Genomic DNA, 9,921 nt, shown 5'->3' with positions numbered 1-9,921 from the left:
CTTTTGTGGTTTTGTTTTTTACATAAAGAATTTTAAAATCATCTGGAATTTGTTTGGATGTGAAGAGTGAATAGGTGCCTTGCTTTACTCCCTATTCCCCAACGTTGGTCTTTTCAGATGGCTTATCAGATGTCTAAACATCTTTATTGAATAATCAGTTATAGGAGACATCTGTTGTTTCTGCCTCCTGCCCAGCACCCTTTGCCTCTCCCTTTAATAACAGCCCCTCTGTTTTCCTTGGGGAACCACCTCTCAGTCCATATGGTCTGTTTGGAACTGAGACACTAGCTCCTGCTCCAGGACTGGGTATGTAAATCAAATGGTGTCATCACCCTGGCCACAGGCATTGGCTCAGAGATGGGGCATGACCCAAGCTATGACAATCAGAGTCAAGAAGACTTTGCTCTAAGACTTTTATTGGTATTATTTCAGAAGAGGTAGTCTTTTTCTATTGGACTTGAAGCTGTAAAGTGTAAGCCTGGGCTTTCAGGGACCACCATCATGTGTAACCCATGAATGAAACCAACAAAATGAAAAGCAGAACCTTGTGTGGTAGAAAGAGACTAGGTACTGGAGAAATTATCTGAGCTTCTGGATTCAACTATGTGTTACCCCTGGATTTTTCTGTGATATGAGCCAAGAGGTCTACTCACCTTTCAAGATATACCAGGAAATTGACATTGGACAACATCCAATGTGTATATTTATTTACTCAGGCAAGATCATCAGAGGATGATAAAATCATCAGGCAAAATTTAATTGGGGAATGGGCTACTTGTTAATCACATAGGGGAAAGAGTAATTTTATAATAGAAAGAATTGGCATCATCACCTTAATCAAGTGATCAGATTCAGCGTCAGTATTATCAGGGCAAACTGACATCATGTGCCTCTCGAGGTGATGTGATAGGCAGTACACTAACGCTTAAGTAGTATTCCTGCCAAGAATGTCTAACCTGAATCTAATTATGAGAAAATGTCAGACGAATCCAGCTTGTGACACATTTTCCTAGACAATAGGCTTGGTATAGTCCTTGCAGCTCAGGAGCTTTCATTTTATATACCTTTATGAAAAGGTAGAAGGTTAGATGAATTTAATTGAAATGTTTACCAGTGTTTATTGTATTATTCTTCCCACTTTGCATAGGTTTGAGATACAAAAAAGAAATTTGCAAACAAAGTATCCTTCATGCAAGCACACAAAATAGGTGCTATATAAAAATCTTATGTGTTTCGAATTTGCCATGCCTCGTTCAATAAAATAGTTCAAACCTATTTTGTCAAATCATATTATGAAATGTGCATTGCAATTATAGCCAATACTCATCTTATTTCAGCTTATAATGAGATTTTCCAGCTCTTATTAACAAAAAATAAGATTATATGCTAGCTGCTGGACCAATTAGTTTTAGCAATATATACCTTTCTTTTTCATTAAATACATGTGAAATTTAATCATAATGTCTAATGAAATTAATGGAGCTATTTTGGCCTTTATAATGCATCATTTTATTGCATTATCCCCAGAAGCTGTCCACCAGGGTTCAGTACCCACATGGATATACACTTACTGAAGGAGTACCTTGCCTTCAGTAATACTCATCACATTAATAATAACTGGTAGCTTTAGTCACATATCATACTGAATAATTATAAAGTAATGAGTACTACCCTTATCATCTTGTTCTGGTAACTTAGATGTGATCAATTATATTAGATATGCATCTATTTAATTTTGACGTGACTGCTTTTAGTAATCTATCTTACCATATGTGCTATAGAATGTATTATTCCAAGTTGTTATGTTATTTCTTAAATTTCAGATTAACACACTTATTTGAACTGAAAAATGACACCTGACCTTTTCTGACAGAAAGTAAGTCATAGTCAGGGTTGGCTGATTGGATTGACCATGAGGCCCAGCTTTGCAAAGATTATTCTAGTCAATATTTTTCAGAATGTTTATTATTGAATGACCTAAATGGTACCTCAGAAGTTTGGTAAAATAGAGTTAAAGCATGTGATGAAACAGAGGCACTTAAACAAAAAGTACTGAGTGATGTAGCAGACAGGCGATCCCTACTTCCTGGTATTTTTGCCTCCATGTAATATCCTCCCCTTCAGCGTGGGTGCAATCTAGAATTTGCTTTTAAGTAAGAGAATAGGGCAAAGGTGATGAGATGTTTATATGATTTTGTTACATGAAAGTGTGACTCCAATTTTGTTAGGAGAGACTGCCTTGCTGGCTTTGTAAGGCAAATGGCCATATTAGGAAGACCTCAAAGTGGCAAGGAGCTGAGGGTGGTCTCTAGCTGGTAGACAGAAGAGAACTGCTCCAACGATGATGTGAATTTAGAAGCAGATCCTATCCCAGCTGTGCCTCTGATGAGACTGCTGTCCCAGCTGGCACTTTGCAGCCATAGGAGACGCTGAAGGAGGGGACCCAGTTAAGTCATGCCTGGACTCCTGAACTGCAGAAATTGGGAGACAATAAATAGGTGTTGTTTGAAGCCACCAAGTTTGTGGTAACATCGTTATGCACTAACAGATAACTAATACAAGTGGCAAAGATATGTTAAAATGAATATTTCAATATTTGAATGCTTTTGGAAACTATCAGATTACATACAAGTCCAGGAGAAAGAATTACAGGTGTAGCATATGGTAGGGATTCTTAAACTTCCGCAACAGAATCACTGAGAGAGCTTGTTTGGTAAAACACAGACTACTGGTTTCATCCCCAGAATTTCTGATTCAGTAGGTCTGGGTGGGGCCTAAAAACATGCATTTCTAACCAGTTGCCAGATGATACTGATGCACTTGTCTGGAATCCACACTTGGAGAACAATTGATGTAGAAGCATTTGGTAGCTAAGTCTTGTTAAGAATTTTTTTGGTATACTTATCAGAAATTGAGGAAATGATTAGATTCTAATGACTGGTAACTTCTGGTTTTATAAGTTAAATTGATTCTAATCTTTTGTTTTCAATGAAGTTGAAGGAGGACCTAATAGAATTGTCAATTGGTAGGTCATTTAAAATAATTTCTGACGAATAACAGTATGTGAAATTTTGGCATGTAACGTGGGAGGACTTCTAATAATGGAGTGATATTTCTACTAAAAACACACACAGCTTGGACTTCTAGGTGGCTCAGTCACTTAAGCATCTGACTCTTCAGTTTGGCTCAGGTCGTGGTCTCATAGTTCATGGGATTGAGACCCACATCAGGCTCTGCGCTGACAGTGTGGAACCTGCTTGGGATTCTCTCTCTCCTGATCTCTCTGTGCCCCACCCGTCCCCCACTCATGCTTGCATGTGCACGATCTCTCTCACTCTCACAATAAATAAAAATTTTTAAATATTTTATTTTTGAGAGAGAAAGAGAGAGACAGACAGACAGAGCATGCGAGGGGGAGGGGCAGAGAGAGAGGGAGGCACAGAATCCAAAGCAGGCTCCAGGCTCTGAGCTGTCAGCATGGGCCTGGATGTGGGGCTTGAACCCACGAACCCGTGAGATCATGACTTAAGCCAAGGTCAGATGCTTAAGTGACTGAGCCACCCAGGTGCCCTTCAATATAAATAAATAAACATTAAAAACAAAGAAACAAAAGCATTCTCAGCTTATTCCATTCCTAAGTACTTGTTTAAATGAACAAGGCATATTAGTTAGGGTAAGTTAAGCTGCTGTTACAAATAGATTTAAACATGGTTCAAACAACCAGTGTGAGTTTAGACAAGTTTTAAAAGTCCCCTAAGCTTTGGGACACCTAAGTGGCTCAGTCAGTTAGGCGTCTGACTTTGGCTTAGGTCACGATCTCATGGTTTGTGGGTCTGAGCCCCGCATTGGGCTCTGTGCTGACAGCTCAGAGCCTGGAGCCTGCTTCGGATTCTGTGCCTCCCTCTCTTTCTCTGTCCCTCCCCTGCTTGTGCTTCATCTCTCTCTCTCTCTCTCTCTCTCTCAAAAATAAATAAATGCTTTAAAAATTTTTTAATAAATTAATAAATAAATAAAATCTAAAAAAAAAAGAAACTTTGATTATGTTTGAATCATCTTTAAATCTATTTGTCAGATTTGGACATATATTTATGTTGTTTTGATAAATTGTGAACTATTAATTTAGTAATCACTCAATACAGAATAATTTTTAACATCTAAAGCCTTATTGCCAAAGGAAATTATTTAAAACAATTTGTTGTAATAGGTAGGATAGAGTAAGATTAAAAGGCGGATAAAAACTTCCAAGCATAGGGGCGCCTGGGTGACTCAGTCAGTTAAGTGTCTGACTTTGGTTCAGGTCATGATCTCACAGCTTGTGGGTTCGAGCCCCACGTCGGGCCCTGTGCTGACAGCTCAGAGCCTGGAGCCTGCTTCAGATTCTGTGTCTTCCTCTCCCTCTCTCTGCCCCTCCCCCACTCACACTCTGTCTCTCTCTCAAAAAATAAATAAACATTAAAAAAAAACAACAACAACTTCCAAACATAAAAATATATTGTATCAGGATAAAATTCTTTTGGGGGGTGTACATGGAAATATGGATTTAAGGATAAAAAAGAATGACATGGGATGCCTGGGTGGCTTAGTTGGTTAAGCCTCTGACTTCAGCTCAGGTCATGATTTTGTGGTTCGAGCCCACATAGGGCTCTGTGCTGACAGCTCAGAGCCTGGAGCCTACTTTGGATTCTGTGTCTCCCTCTCTCTGCCCCTCCCCTGCTCACGCTCTGTCTTTCTATCTCTCTCAAAAATAAGTAAACATTAAAAATTTTATATGAGTAAATAAATAAAGAAACAATAAAAGAATGACATAAAAGTCTGTGAAAGAAGAGATTGTGTAATTTGGTGATAATGATGAAAATTTAGTGATGGTGGTAATTAAATTGCTAGCATATATAGAATCCATTGTTAAATTGGAATAAGAATATTATAAAATGTAAGAATTTACAATAAATTAGAGATTATATCCTTTTCAACCTTTCATAATATAATAGAAAGTATTAAATGAGTTATTAATTTTAGCCATTCTAATCAGTGTGAGGTGGTATCTCATTGTGGTTTTGATTTGTATTTCCCTGATAACGAGTCATGTTGAGCTTCTCTTCATGCGTCTGTTGGCCATCTGGATGTCTTCTTTGGAAAAGTCCACACAACCTGTTTTTCCCATCTTCTCTTCATGGACATTTGTGTTGCTTTTGGTGGCTGTTGCGAATAAAGCTTCTCTAAATGTTCTCACAGAGGTCTTTTTATGAATACATGTCTATATCTCTCTTGAGTAAATACTTAAGACTAAAATTGCTAGATCACAAAGTGGATGTATGTTTACCTTTATAAGAAACCACCAGTTTTCCGAAGGAGTCATACCATTTTACACACGCTCCGCAGTGTGTTCTTGCCAACATTTGGTGGTGGTAGTCTTTTTAAATTTTAGGTGTTCTAGTAGGTGTCATTGAAAAGGCTTAAGTGAAGGAATGGCTTGGGCTTAAAAATCATCACTCTGACTAGAGTAAGGAGAAGGGTCGGAGGAGGTAAGCATGGATGTGGTGAGATATGTTAGTTGGTGATGGTAATAGTCTGTGAGTGGTGATTGTGGATGAGTTATGACAGGTGACAGAGCTGGATTTGAGAGATATCCAGAAGGTAAAATTAGTACTTAGTTATTAATTGGGAACACAAGAAAAAGACCCAATTCTTATTTTTTGTTTGTTTGTTTGATTTTTGAGGATGGAGAACACTTGGATTGGTTTTGGATGTATGTTTATGGTACCTTAATTCCCAGCAAAGGGGACTGCTCAAAAATGCTGTAGTACTTATGTACTATGGAACACCATGCAGGCATTAAAAATGATTAAATACTTCCAGGTTTGGAAAGATGTTCAAACTACAGTGTGGAAAAATAAGTAACAAAACTGTGTTCACTGTATAGCATGACCTTATTTTTATAATTAAATAACAGTACCGAGAAAAGCCATGTGGAAAGATGTACAATAAAGTTTTAACTGTGATTTCTAGGTGGAGTTCTCAGAATAGTTTTAAATTTGGGCTAAGGTCTTTTTTTTTTCTGTTTTTCTACAAAGAACATATGCTAATTGTGTAATATGAAAAAAAGGTTATTTAAAAACAGTTAACATTTCAAAAAAAGAAATTTAAGAGCACAAAACAAGAATAGGGTCCCATAGGGATGGCAAAAATGGTGGTAACAGCATAGTAATCTTTCCTCCTTTATCCTTGAATGGCTTACCCAGTACCTTCTGGTCAAGACACCTGAGAGGGATGCCCACCCAGGGCTCTTTCAGACTTTGAGAGTCAAGGAATGGAAAGAAAGGCTAGGGAGAGAGGCTGAGCTGAACTCAAGCCCAGGATTCTGAATCCATGGAGACTTCTCTGATCTCTGCCTCCAACTGAGAATAAACTTAACCCCCCTTGTATTATTGTATTATTCAGTTCTGTCTCTTTCTTTCACTCTGTGGAAAGGCACAAGTAACCTATGACCTCCAGGTTGCCAATTCAGTCCCCGTCCTCACCCTACTGACACATCAGAAGCATCAGCCATGTTAATTTCTTTTTTCTCCTGGAAATACCATTCTGATCATCACTATTTGACTAGTCACTTTTTTCCCTTCTCCTCTGATGGTTCTTTTTCATCGCCTCAGCCTCTTCATCCTGAACTTTTCTTGTGAATTTTTCTTTTTTTTTTTTTAATCTAGGTATATTCCCTTAGTGATCTCATCAGCTCAGCTTTATATACTCTCTTACACACTGATGACTTCTTTCTCTAGTTTGGATCTCTCTTCTGAACTTTAGACTCGTATATCCAAACCAATGCTCCCATCTGGATTTCTAATAGGCACCTCAAAGTTAATATGTTCAAAACAGGATACCTGTTCTTCCCCCCACTCCCACCCCAGATTTCTCCTCCTCTATCTCAATAAATAGCTGTAAATGGCAACCTCACACTTCCTTAATGCTCGGACCAAGAAACTTTGAAGCCATAACCAACTCCTCTTTTTCTCCCACTCTATACATCTAAAACCTATTGGCTCTATGTGAAAAATATATCTAGACTATGGCCTCTTTGTGCCCTGGACCAAATCACCATGTCACCTCATCTGGATTACTGTCTAGCCTACTACCTGGCTGTTCTTCCTCCCCTGTTCTCCTACCATCTATTTTCAACTCAGCAGCCAGAGCGAGCCTTTAAAACAGAAGTCCGATATGTCAAGGCTCTGCTCAAAACCTCTAACAGCTAAACACGAATAGAGCAAATGTCAGAGTCCTTAAAAAGCCTACATGGCCCTTGATAATATAACCACAATTTATTCTTGCTGCCTTTGTTTCTTTTTTTTTTAACGTTTATTTATTTTTGAGACAGAGAGAGACAGAGCATGAACGGGGGAGGGTCAGAGAGAGGCAGACACAGAATCTGAAACAGGCTCCAGGCTCTGAGCTGTCAGCACAGAGCCCGACGCGGGGCTTGAACTCATGGACCGCGAGATCATGACCTGAGTCCAAGTTGGCCGCTTAACCAACTGAGCCACCCAGGCGCCCCTTGCTGCCTTTGTTTCTTACTACACACCCCATCACTGTGACTCTGATCTGGAGTCACAGGCCTTGCTATTTTCCATAAATATTCCACGTATATTCAAGTTTCAAGCCCTTTCACTTGCTCTTCCCTCTGTCTACAAGCTTTTGCTTCAGATGTGCATCTGGCTACTTTAATTTTCTCAAGTCTTTGCTCAACTGTGAGGTCTTCCCTGATATCTCTATAAGCGCAACCCATGCACCTTACCATTCACTATTTCCCTCTCACGCTTTATTTTTTTCCATAGTACTTACCACTGTCTAATGCATGTCATCACTTACTTGCTTCATTTGTTTTTACCCTCTTCCCCACATGTAAGATCCCTGAGAGCAGAGACTTGTCCCTATTTTTTTTCCTTCCACTAGTCCTAGAGTGATGCCTGGCACAGAATAGGCACTATTTATTGGATGAGTAATAGTAACTTATAACTTGTATTCTAGTTTCATGTAGAAAAATGTTTTCCCCATTTGCCTGTGAGCCGTTTAAGGGGAGGGTGGGTTTCACTGTGGGACCCCCACCCCCACCTCAAAGCGTCTATTGCAGTATACAAAAAAGATGCTTGATATATGCTTGTTAACAGAATGATGGAAGCAAAGAATCACTCACCTTCAGTATGGAGACAAAGAAACAAGGTCATCCAGGAGAGCCCTGCTGATGTGGAAGATAGGTATAGCAACCATCACGACACCTGCTTCAGGTCCCCGCAGCCCACCTGCATTACTGCATCTGCAAACAGCTCCCAGCTCATGGACATCTGGGCTTACCCTCTTCTCTTCCTGGTAGGAAGTACACCAAGGACTTAACATCCCTGGGAACAACCCTCTACCAGCAGTGGCAGTAGATAAATGCCCAACCTCAGCCTCTGGTCAATGTGGTCAGAATAAGATGGTGTCAGTTGTGTTTAAGTATGAGCAGCTGTGAGCTGGTGAGTAGGGCATTTAAGGAGTCATTGCATGTATCATCGTGTCAAGAACAGGGCTTTATATAAAAATGCCACCTTCAGTCATTTATTTTCAGTATCCAGCAGTGCCTGGCATCTAGTAGGTATTCAGTGGATGCCTGGGAAATGAACAAACATATACCTTTAATGGTGGGACTCAGCAGTCTTCAGAGCTTCCTTAATGACTGGAGAATGTCTTTAACTGTTAAACCTGTGCACCTGTGTTTCCCAGGCATCCTTTGGCCTTGAATTCCCAAAGGAACTCCTTCTCCCCTATCTCCTAAGAGCTCTGGAAGTAGCAGCTCATCAGTGCCCTCCCTGACCTGGGAGGTTAGGCCAGGATGCCCCTGAGATTATCTGGTTAATCCAGTCAATTCCAGAGCTGGGGCCAGAACCCCTGTGTCTAGCCCTCTTCCCACAGTGGCCACTGTGGACAATCCAAGAAAGTACTTGGGGAGGCTAACAGCCGTATTTTCAGATTCAATTTCAACAAAGTGTTACCATTTAAGAAAGCCTGCCAAAAAGATAATGGGGATGAAAGAGTGCTCTGTAAACTGTAAAGTGCCATTCAAAGGTTAGCTATCTGAGGTTCACTGCCAAGGTCAATAAACCAAGGCCTGGGTGTAGAGCCAGGTTTTAAACTGGAGGAGCTAAAGAAAGGCTGGTCGGTCGCTCACTGACCAGTGTATGGGACAGGAGTGTATCTGCTGGGACGGGGACACAGTGGCTTGTCTGTATGCCACGCCCGCCCCCTATTTTAAGTACCAGTGCGCTTAGGCTAAATAAAACCAATGCTTCCATATATATGTATTATTAAAACTGATGATTTTTATGGCTTTTTTTTTCCCTTTTGCTTGTGTTTCAGAGGCTGCACACTGAGCTCCAGCCACCTGCACCACTGGGCAACGGATTGTCTAAGGTTTCCAACCGTCTGGGTACATGAGTGTTTTTCCTCCACATTAGTTTACATTTGTCCCAGCTGCATTAGAATTTAGATTCTGCACATACTCTGGCTCCCATAACCACATTCTTTTGCCCTCACACTACCTCTTTGTCATCTAACGACTGAGTGAGCATTGTTTGCCTGGCTTGGCTCATGAAAGGGGACCTCGACGAAGAGTAAACTTCACATTTTCTGGGCTTCCTTATCCTCGCGCCCGACACTGGAAGGGCGGCCCAGTGTTTGGTGACCTCCCGCATTAGGTTAACGATCTGGGTCTGGGCCCAGGCTGGATAATGAGCCCGTGAATAACGGGGAGCTGATTGTCAGAGCCTTATCTTGGTGAAGCGGAGAGGCAGAGCTCCCTTTGTCCTGGGCTCCCCTGCCTTCTCCCCAAGCATCTTTTCTTAATCTGTCGAAGCTAATGGGTTTATGTGGCAGGCATTCATTCCTCACAAGCTCCGA

The sequence above is a fragment of the Panthera tigris genome, chromosome C2 (genome assembly GCF_018350195.1).
Source record: "Panthera tigris isolate Pti1 chromosome C2, P.tigris_Pti1_mat1.1, whole genome shotgun sequence".
In the NCBI taxonomy this organism is placed as follows: domain Eukaryota; kingdom Metazoa; phylum Chordata; class Mammalia; order Carnivora; family Felidae; genus Panthera; species Panthera tigris.
This window is presented reverse-complemented; position numbering follows the sequence as displayed.